The sequence below is a fragment of the Tamandua tetradactyla genome, unplaced genomic scaffold (genome assembly GCF_023851605.1).
Source record: "Tamandua tetradactyla isolate mTamTet1 unplaced genomic scaffold, mTamTet1.pri scaffold_258_ctg1, whole genome shotgun sequence".
Classification (NCBI taxonomy): Eukaryota; Metazoa; Chordata; class Mammalia; order Pilosa; family Myrmecophagidae; genus Tamandua; species Tamandua tetradactyla.
In genome coordinates this window covers 1-11,470 of record NW_027518366.1, presented here as the reverse complement: position 1 = coordinate 11,470, position 11,470 = coordinate 1, and the positions used below count along the sequence as shown (strand labels likewise).

Sequence of the window (11,470 nt, the reverse complement as noted above, 5' to 3'; positions counted from 1 at the left end):
GTCAACAACAGGGTCACTGGGGTCACTCCCACAGGTCCAGAGCTCACACAGGTCTGTGAGGGCTAGGGGAAGGTCAGAGCTCAGGGGACTGTGTGACAGCACAGCAGTTCTGGGTCCCTGGGAACCAGCCTGAGAGCCTTTCTAGGGAGACCAGGTCTCTCACCACAACCTTCTGCTGAGGCCCAGGAGGCAGGAAACACTGGAGGTGCCACCTCAAGGCTCAGTCCCCATGGGGGCAGTGGGGAATGTGAGCCAATTTGCATGAAGTTCCCTCCTTCCTGACACCCAAGTAGCCCAGTGGATAAAGTCTCCAAGTCTGCCCTGCCAACCTGTGGGTCTCAGTGGGCTGAGCTCTGGGCCCCACCATGGCCTGGATTCCCCTCCTCCTCACACTCCTGGATCACTGCACAGGTGAGACACCATTATTGGATAAAGGAAGAACACCTCCTCTACTCCTCTTCTGACCCATCTGGAACCTGGTCCTGGACTCGCTGCCTTTCTTTTCCTTTGCAGGGTTCTAAGCACAGTCTGTCTTAATTCAAATTCCCTCAGTGTCTGGGGTTCTAGGACAGACTCATGGATCATCTCTTGTGCTGTAAGCAGAAGCAACATTGGGAGTTATAACCTTGTATACTGGTTCCAACACTGTCCGGGCATGGCCCCAAAACTAATGATGTGTTATGTCAGCACCCTTCCCTCATGCAACCCTGGTCACTTCTCTGGCTCTAAGTCTGGGAACACAACTTCTCTGAGCATCTCCAGGATCCAGCCCAAGGATGAGGCAAATTATCACTGTGCATCTTATGCATGTGGTGGCACTTTCCACAGTGGTCCAAGTTCATAGGGAAGTGAAACTTCCAACTTTGGTATCTGCTTCCTCTTCTGTTCATCAGCAGGGCTGCAGGTGTTTCCTCATTTAACCCACTTAAATTGTTTTTGCTCCTTAAAGTGAACTTGAAAAAAGAAGCCTACACCCAAGGGACTTGGCTTGGGAAAACTAAAATAAAATCTTTTTCCTCCCTCTCATTTGGCCCGAGAATATAGGTTTGCTGTCACCCTCCAATGGCAAGAACAGGGGAGGGAGAGTGATCTCATGTAGCCTGAGGTGTTCCAGGGCCCCGTGCTCTGTGATGTCCTATCAGACCCAGCAACCTGGAACCCCTTACATCTTCCCATCCCACCTCCCTCTCAGTGTCGAAAAGTGGCCCAGGTGGTCTGTCATCAGTTACCTCTTGTTAAGTAACTAATTACCACAACTCTGGCAATATCCTCACCACCCATGTACTATGTCTTGGCCTCACCAGGTCAGCAGGCCGTGCTCTGCTTCCAGGGTCCTCTGCTCAGGCTCCTACTGGGCTGGAGTCCAGGTGGTGGATAGCTCCATTCTACTGTGGAGGCTGACTGGGAGGAGTCTGGCTCCACCTTCCAGGTAGGACTCATTGTTCCCTTCTGGGTGATGGGGTCCTTGGATTTGTGTGCTCTGAGGGCTGCCAGTCTGCCTCTGCTCCCTGGGGGCCTCAGCTCCCATCCACGGGGTTCCCTCCCAGGGGAAATTACCAGCAGGACCCTTTGCTTCCTCAGGGTCAACAGGAGAAGCTCCCTCTCCAGGTCACTAAGACTGTCTTATAAATGTGACTTCTCATGGGGGCTAAGTCCCATTGTTTGTGTGGCATGGTTTTCTTTGCAATAGTGATTTTCTCAGTGGGTGAGACATTTTCTCAGAGTTCCTTCTCCTTCCTTGTATCTAGTTGTGGATAACATCAAGCCTTCATCCAGCAGCTGGTGGGTTCTCTGGGGATGGGAGGAGTAACCAGAACCAGCATCTTGTTTGGTACTTCAGTTTCCTGAAGTTTCAAAACTAAGTCTATCAGTAGAATGAAAGAGGTTTTTCTTCTTCCATTGTAAAACTTTGTCCCTTTTCACTGGAAAATTATTCAACATGCATTTTGTAGAAAAAACTTTAATGTGGCTTTTACTTTTTGGGTACATGGCCCAGGAATTGAACCCAGGTCTCCTGCAGGGCAAGCAATCCTTCTATCACAGAACCACCATGAACCTAAAAATATTTTAATATGTATTGTGATGTTGGCCACATGCAGAACAATTCCAGGAGGTAAAGAACACAAAGAAGCACAAGGCCAGGTGCACCTGAAATGTGATCCCTGTCGGACAGGCCAAACAGGGCAGTGAACTTGGGAACTGATCATGGTGAATTGCCAAGGACCTCTCTATGGGGGAGCCCAGGATACCCAGTTCCATCCCCTCTTCCCAACCCAGGCCACACTCCAACCAATGGGGTCTGAACTGGTTGCCAATCTTCTACTTCATTACTGTTTTCTATGCCCAGAAGATGTGCTGCTTCAGTGACTTGATTTTACAAAATAAATCACTGTTAGACACAGAGGTCTTGATAGGTAATGGATGTCCTGTAATCTTCTGAATATAAAGCAAAGTCCTATGTCTCTATGAAGAATTTCCCATATAGAGCCATTGTCCACACTTGATCAGTTCATGAGGCATCTGCAAGTCTCCTGCTGGCATTATACAGTGGCCAGGTCCTCACATATGGAGGAGCAGGCTCAGGAGGCAGGTAGTGATGCTGGGAGATTGTCCCATGTCACTCTCACCCTCCCACTCCATACCTTCATCTATTCCAAAGAGGATCAGATTCACATGCGCTTCCTCATTCACTGAGGGATCTAATGCCCCCATTTAGTATTTTGATCCCACATTACTTGCAAGTAATCTCTTCAGATGCAATGTAAATATTTATTTTTCATGCTTTTATTGTAAAGTTTAATCCATTTTCATTTTAATTTTTGGTATATATTTCTCAGATTAATTTTTAATGTAATTTTATTGATATAGCTTATATATTAACATACTATATAGTCATAAAAATTCTACAGTCCATAGCTCACGGTATCATCATACAGCTGTGCATTCATTATCATGATTGAATTTTGAACATTTTCATTACTCAGAAAAATAAAAATAACAATAAAAGTAAAAATGAAAGTGAAAAAGAACAACCCAATTTTCCTTTACTCCCTCATATTATTTGTTTATATATTCTTTTTTTTTTCTTATTCATATGTCCATAATTGGAGAAAAGGAGCATCGTTCATTAAGTTTTCACAATCACACAGTCATGCCTTAAAAGCTCATAGTTATTCAGTCATTTTCAAGAATCAAGTCTATTGGATTATAGCCAAGAGTTTTTGGTACTTACCTCTAGCTATTCCAATACATCCAAAACTGAAAGGAGATCTCTATATACGACATAAGAGTAACCTACAGAATGACCTCTCAAGTCTAATTGAAATTTTTCAGCATCTGAAACTGTTTTGCTTCATTTCTCTTCCCCCTTTTTGTCATTTCCTCAATGCCAGTGCCAGGGTCATCTCCAAGGGTCATGCTTACATTGGCAGGGAGATACATACCACTGAGAGCCATGTCTTATGTAAGTGAGAGGACAGTGAATTCCTGTGTTGAGTTGGGTTATAGAGAAAGGACACATCTGATCAACAAAAAAAGTTTCTCTGGGGGTGACCCTTAGACACAATCATAAGTAGGCTTAGTTTTTCCTTTACAAGGATGAGCCTTTTAAGGGCAAGCCTTAAAGGTCAATGACCCAGTCCCCAGCGATTGAGAGAATACCATGTTTTTCCCAGGTGGGAATGATTAATATTTTTGCATTTTTCCTCAGTTCCTCAAGGGGAATTTGCAAATGCTTTTTAATCTGCCAAGATTACTTTGGGGTGTATTGGGCCACACCACCAAGCTGTAAAAGCCAACAAGCTCTCACTCCATATTCATGGTTCCATGTAATTATGGTGTTTGAGTAAGCAGGGCATACAAGCTAGATTAGATAGTGTGCTATTGAAAATATAAGTCTTCCACCAAATAAATGTGTCCTCCTCTGGTCTCTTGCAGAAGTTGAAGTTTTAAAATACAGTCTATGTCATCTTTTACCTTTAGTCTGCTTCACATTAGTCCTTCCCAGATCAGCTTCATTCAGTATCTCAAGTTCTATTCTGGTCACATTTTCATTGTTTGTAAGAGATGTTGAATGGGGTAATGCTGAATTTCATAGATGCATAACTCTAGCTCTGAATCTCAGGTGTCTCCCGAATACCCAAGATTCCAGGGAATGACCAGGTTATGCACAAAGAGCTTAGGACAACTCTGGAATAGATGTGACTGTTGTTGAAACATTTACAATAGACCTTCCTGTGATAACCTGTGCTTTCAAATTCAATTAATCAAATTTGTGCATTCTGGGTAGTCCATCACAACTTCATTCTATCTTGTTGCTGTTCAATGATCTATTCTATTATACACCACAATTCCCCCTTCCATTCTTCAGGGGTGTGCCCTTAGGTCATGTCCTTCTGCTGCAATTCAGGAACACTGCTGGTATAAGCACCAGTGTGCGAATTCCATTCCTGTCCCTGCTCTCAGTTCCTCCAAGTATACACCTAAATATGGAGTTGCAGGATCATAGGGCAGCCCCACCCCTAAACTCCTATAGAGCCACCACATTGCCCTTCAGAGGAGTTGCATCTCTCTTCTTCCTTACCACCAGTAAATAGGAACATCTCTCTCTCCACATTTTATCCAGAACTTGTATCTCTCTGTTCATTTTCAAGCAGTTTTATTCACACTTCATAAATTTCAACCTAAGTAAACAATCAATGATTCTTGATATAATTAAAACAGGATAGAATAGCACAATGCAAGTCCCTGGTTTCTTATGCAGCTCTGAAAGAGTTAACAGACGACCACTGGTCCCTAATTTCCTATATAGTTCTTAAATGAGTTAATGGACAACTAAACATCCTAGTGTTTTGTTTAGCTTGAAAGGAATTAATGTAAACTGTAAACTTCAGCTGCAAACTTCAAGGGAGAAAAATTTCTCCTGAAACCCCAACCACAATTTGGGCCCAAAGTGAACTCTTAGTTAAAAACAGAATTCCTGCATTATAAAGATTGTTAAACATCTGCCTAAAGACAAATTTTGGAAATGCAGTGGGCTGGCCACAAGCATCAATAGATCTTTCTTCCCAAAACAATGCTATCCCCGTAAGCACCTGTTTAACACAAATCATGTAAGCCTCTCATGTTCAATGGTCACTATGAAAATCCATCAGCAACAAAACATTCCAATAAAACAAGCTAACCCATTCCACTGAGTGCATGTTTCCCCCATGAACATGTCTGTGTTAACTTTATAATGTTTTCTTTGTCTTTAATAAACTTTATTATTTATTCCTACTGGCTCTCTCACCTCTAAGTTCTTTTAGTGATGAGACTATTGAACCTGAGCAGATATCCACTGGTACTATTGCTAGCAGGACACAGGCTACTTAATCAGATATCCATGGCTTCTGCTCCACAGCCTATATGAGGACATTTCCAGAATAATCTTAATATGAATCATGGTGTCAGCCACATGCAGTCCTCTCCAAATAAGCAAAGAGAGCAGAGAAGTGCAGGACAGAAGTAAATCCAAAGTATGTTCTCAGCAGGACAGCTAAAGAGGATGGGGATTCTGAGCTTGGAAGTCAAGATTTTCCTGAGACCTCTCCATCATGGTGCCCAGAGACTCCCACATCCTTATTCAGTATTTTCATGTCTCATCTTTGTTTGGGAGTCTTTTTAAATCATCTTTGCTGGGAGGAATAAGACATTTCCAGAGGAAGGAGGTGAACTCAGAGCACAGGATCTCAGGATGTGCAGACACCATGGGTCCAGAAGAGAAACCCAGCATCCTCCTCTGTGCAGACCATGAGGTCAGTCTACAGAGAACTCTGGATGGGGAGCCTCAAGCCAGTAGGATGCCAGCTACTCTCTGTTGTTACTCCTTTTACATATCCCAGAAGCAGACACAATCCAGTGGGATTCATTTAGACTTTCCTCTCTTTGTAATGCGCACTCCTTGGGCCTTTTCTAGATGTTTCCCAAACTTAGGTTTAAGTCAGGTTGTTGGCTGGCAATGTTCTCATTGCAGGATCAGCTGGAAAGTGTCTGCCTCATTCTCCCTGGCAAGACTTATTTTCTTGCTGCTGTGTGATGGGGTCTATGTCTTTTTGTGAACTGACCCCAAAGGCTGAGGGATATGGAACACTCTGTCAGCTGGGGAGGCACACATGGCTGACATCTTCTTGTCCCTTACCCCTGGGATCCATTGTTTTCTGCTCTTGTGAGGGTTCCTCATTTTGGTTCTCTTGGGCTGGCATTCATCTCCTGCTTTCCCTTGGCTCTCTCCAGGTCCCGGTTTGCTTACCATCCCATGGGAAGGCACAAGGCAACATTTGCTGGGCTCCAAGCATCTCCAAACATCCATGTCTCTGCTCTCTCTGTAGGCTCTGAAGGGTCTGTTGATTCTCTCTGTTGACTGTATCCTTTATGTCATGTCTGACACTCTCCAAAATGTTTCTTCTTTTAAAGGATTCCACCAAATTAATAAAGGTACACCTGGAATGGGTGGAGTCACATCTCCATGTAAAAAAAAGGTCACATCCACAATTGTGCCTGTCACATCTTCCTGGAGATAATAAAAAATTACTCCCCTACAACACTGAGCTCATATTAAAAGAAACAAGTGCTGCCACAAGACTGAATCAGGATTAAAACATGGCTTTTCTGGGGTACATAACGTTTTAAAACTGGCACAGGCTCTAACTGCAATAATTTTGAGAAGCATTGGGCTTTGAATAAAGCATACAAAAAATAAAAACTGTGGTTTCTCCTGAGTGTGGAGAATTGTGGTATGGATTCTCTCCTCCCTGTATTGTTACCTGGTCCTTGAATCTGGGGTTACCCTGCTCACATGCCCAGTGGGCTGCCCTGGGAATGGTGAGCACCCAGCCTGTTTCAGTTTGCTAAAGATGCTGGAATGCAACACACTAAAACTGGATTGGCTCTTAATAAGGGAATGTATTAGTTAAAAAAATTATAGTTCTTCAGAGGAAAGACAGCTAGCTTTCATCTGAGGTTCTTTGTTTTATAGGAAGGCACACTGGAACCTCTACTGGCCTTCTCTCCTGGCTTCTGGGTTCCAAAATCTTCTCCCAATGCAATTCTTTTTTGCATCTCCCAATGTCTGGACTGAGCAGTGAGCACTGAGCTGAGATACACTGAGCTTCTTAGCCTGTGCTATGTTGAGTTTGCTTTTGACCTCTCTCTTTTAAGCCTCCAGCTGATTAAATTAAACCTCACTCATTGTTGAAGGCACTCCCCTTAGCCAACCACAAATGAAATCAGTCATAGATGAATCTCACATACTGATGATTTAAGTCCACAGAAACAGGACAATGGGGTATCAACAGCTGGCCAAGTTGACACCTGAACTTAACTACCACATGGCCCCATGGCTTGTGCCCAGAGACTCACTTCATTCCCTGAGGGTTTTCTGAAGTATTATAGGTTGGATGATCATCAATGCAAAAGTTTGTGATTTGGCCCTTCCTATGTGATCCTTCCTCTCTTTTAATTCTGCTTCCTGTTTTCTTATTTACTGTTAATTCCCAGAATAATGTTTAATAATTCATTATTTTGTCAACAGGTAGAACCCTCCAAGAGAGGCAAAGTGCATGAGCAAATGCTGGCATGGATAAACCTGACATGTGGCTCCTGGAGGAGTGGCCCAAAGAAGCAGAGACAAGGATAAATGGTGGAGTTCACTGATGGACCTTACAGGGGACCCAGGGGACACAGTCCCTTCCCCAGCTCCAACCACACCTGCCTCCAAGCCTGATGGCCCTGGACTGTTTGTCTGTCCTGCCACTCCATCATTGTGTTCTAGGTTCAGAAGCTCTGCTGCTTTCAGGATGGGGCTTAAAATTAAATTTCTGAAAAGGAATGGATATCCTCTAAGCTGCTGAGCAGAAAGCCCCAATTCCTGCTCCATGAGTAGAATTTCTCTACAACTCCATTAGCCTTCACTGCAAGCAATAGCTGAAGCACCCTCAACACTTCTGCATGCTCAATCCAAGATCACAGGCCAGGAAGTGACATGAGTGGTAGGTGGTGGTTTTGAAAGATTTTCCTCAGGACTTTCTCACTCCAGACTCCACATGCCTCCTCCCTGATCCTATTAGACTAAGAAGGGCAAGCACTATCCATTCACTAAACAATCCAATGTCCCTGTCAGTCCTCTAAGGTCTTAGCCCCATTAACATAATACAGGAGCAATTGTGATCCCCCTTGTGTTCCCTGAGATTTTCCTCCCCACAGTAACCCCTCCTTAGGCTTCTCTGCAGGTTTTGGTCCTTCATGGCCTTTTCCAAACTCCCGTCTCCTGCTCTGGCTCTCCACCCTCCCCCAGATCTCATCTCCTGTCTAGTGTCCCTGAGAGTATGTTGTCCACCTGGGGGCACTGTGGAAGAAGACTGGCCATGGGGTTGGTTCCCACAGAGGGAAGGTGGGGCAGGGGCTGTGCCACAGGGAACCAGGGGCAGGTGGAGGGGAGGCTGGGGAGGTGGGATGGGATGATCAAGGACAGGGACTGCTGAGTGAACATTACAGTTTGTATGTCAGTCTGTTACAAGACCTGTGGGATGAAAAGTTCCCTGCAAGGGCTAGGTAGACAGGGTCCATGATGTAGGGACAGCACAGCAAGAAGACCTAGAATGCCTTGTCACCATGGGAGGGCCAGCTTGTCCCTGGGTGGTGGTGGACAGCTTGGGGTCATCTTGGAAGCAGAGTCAGCAGGACATGCTTTATGGAGTAGATGTGAGATTAAGCAAAGGGAGGGGCCATGGGTCACTTCTAGAGCTTGGTTTTGACACCAGAGTTTGGGAGGAATGGAAGAGGTGTGGGTATAGTAAAGAGAATTTTAAGAGGTCTTATTAGGCTAAGTTAGATTTGAGATGACAAGTTTTGATGAAAAAGATCAAGTACAGACTAACACATTTAATTAAATTTCTAAAAAGGAATGAGTATCCTCTGAGTTTCTGAAAAGAAAACCCCAATCCTTGCTACATGAGTAGAATTTCTTTATAGTTCCACAAGCCCTCACTGCAAGATCTGGGTGGCAGGTGTGATGTGCTGGTCAGGAGCTGGGCAGTGAAGCTTTGTTTGGGCATCAGGGTGCCCCACAGTCCCAGAGATAACACCGGATGGAGCTGGGAAGTGGACTATGGGCTAATCTAGGTCTGTGAGGGACTCTGGGAAGGCTGAGGCTCAGTGAGTTGGGTCTGTGAGTCTACCAGTGGGGACCCAGCCAAAGAGAGATTTTGGTGGGGGGCTCATCTCTCAGCCACAACCCTGTTCCTGTGGACAGAGGAGGGTAGAGCTCCCAGGAGGTCCCACCCTGAAGGCTCAGCAGCCTGAGGACACAGTGAACAAAGTCAATGTTCTAGGAGCAGATTTGCATAAGGCACCTCCCTCTTGCACTCCAGAGTGCCTGAGGATAAAGGCCCTGAGGCTGCCCTGCCCACTTGTGGGTCTCAGTGGACAGAGCTCTGGGTCCCCACCATGTCCTGGGCTCCCTTCTTCCTCACACTCCTGGTTCATTGAACAGGTGGGATACCCCGCTATGGGATAATGGGGGACCCCTTCCTCTACTCCTCTCCTGTGGCCCATTTGGAACCTGGTCCTGGACTCACTTCTTTCTCTTTCTTTACAGGGTCCTAGGTTCAGTCTGTCCTGACTCAGCCTCCCTCAGTGTCTGGGGCTCCAGGACAGATGGTCACCATCTCCTGTGCTGGAAGCAGCAGTGACATTGGGGCTTCTAGCCCTGTGTCCTTGTACCAACACTGACAGGGTACAACCCCCAAACTGCTGATAAGTTGTGTCAGTACTTGGCCCTCAGGGATCCCTCCTTGCTTCTCTGGTTCCAAATCTGGGAGTATGTTTTCTCTGAGCATCTCTCGTCTCCAGCCTAAGAATAAAATTATCACTGTGCATCATATGCAGGCAGTGGTACTTTCCATAGAGGTCCAAATTCATAGGGAAGTGAGACCAAATCCTCTGAGTTTATGAACAGCTGCCTCTTCTGTTCATTAGCAGGGCTGCAGATGCTTTAATAGTCAAACCAACCGTAAATATTGTTGCTCTGTAAAATGAACTTGGAAAGAGAAGCCTATACCAAAGATTCTTGACTTTGGAAAGTTAAAATAAAATCTTCTTCCTTCCTCTCACTTGGCTTGAGGCTGCAGGTTTGCTGTTGCTCTTCAGTGGCAAGAACAGGGGAGGGACAGGGGTCTCATGTAGCCTGAGGTATCCCAGGGTCCCCTGCTCTGTGATGTCTTCTCTGCAGTTCTGGGTGGGCTTGTGTCCTCAGACCCAGTGACCCGGGACCCCCTCCTTCTCCACCTTATTTCCCTCTTGGTGTCATGAAGGGCCCAGATGGTTTGTACAGTAATAGCCTCTTGCTGAATAACTAATTCCCAAAAATACAACCATGTCCTCACCAACCAAATACTGTGTCTTGGTCTCACCTGGTCAGGGTCCTGAGTTCTGCTTCCTGGGTTCTCTGCTCAGGCTCCTGGTAGGCTGCAGTCCAGGTGGTAGACAGCTCCACCCTCCCCTGAAGGCTGGCTAGGAGGAGGCTGCCTCCACTTCCCAGGCAGGACTATTTCCTCACTGCTGTACGGGAGCCCTAGTTTGTGTGCGCTGTGGGCTGTCAGTCTCCCTCTGCTCCTGGGGGCCTCAGCTCCCAGCTATGAGGTTTCCTCCCAGGGGAAGTTCCCAGCAGGACCCTTTGCTTCTGCAGGGCCAGCATGAGAATCTCCGTTTGCAGGACACTATGAGGGTCTTATAAACATGGGTACTCACGAGGTCTTGTCCCATGCATCAGCTCTGCCAGGTCGTCAAGGGAGAGGCTTCCCACCAATTTCGCCTGTTTTATTGATTAAAAGCAGATCATAAGTTCTGCTCTCATGTTAGTGGGGAGTTATGCAAGGGGGTAAATCACTGGGGCAAGCAAAGAGTTGACCCTCCACAGTCCAGAAAACAGAATGTTTTCCCTGTTTAAATCCATTTTGAAGTCTGTTGTGAAAAGTTGCTGCAAATTTTCTGAAGAAACAATGAGAACTAGCATACTTGGGCTCTGTCCTTTCCTTGTGCTCCCACACCTAATCCTTCCATCCTGGTCATCTGAAATGGGGGGCAGTTCTGTGCTGACCCCCTGCTGTCCTGGACTAGCCCTCTCCTCTGATCACTGACCACTCTCTTGAGACCACATTTGGCACCATCCTTCACTTCCTTCCTAGGAGATGTCAGTACAAATGGCTCCTCTGTCCTTCAGTGAGAAAGTCACAGGGACGTGTTTGCATGGGCCATTTTCCTCATCTTCTTCAGCCAAAAGCACATCGTGTAAGTGACTGAAATCAGAAGGGGATATGGGTAGCCAGCTGATTGTATTGGTTGGCCTGACATTAAAGAGGTTGAAAAATCTAAACATGCCACACTTCATATTAATATTTTTTTCATTTTGGAAGACAGGACAAATTTTCATAAA

General features: G+C 45.7%; 1 long non-coding RNA gene across 1 annotated transcript; it reads left to right on the top strand.

Moving 5' to 3' along the window:
• Positions 1 to 339: 339 nt before the first annotated feature.
• Positions 340 to 7,995, top strand: LOC143673244 (uncharacterized). Its single transcript, XR_013170271.1, has 3 exons — positions 340 to 411; positions 1,305 to 1,429; positions 7,571 to 7,995. It is a non-coding gene; the product is annotated as an uncharacterized LOC143673244 (long non-coding RNA).
• The last annotated feature ends 3,475 nt before the right edge of the window (positions 7,996 to 11,470 follow it).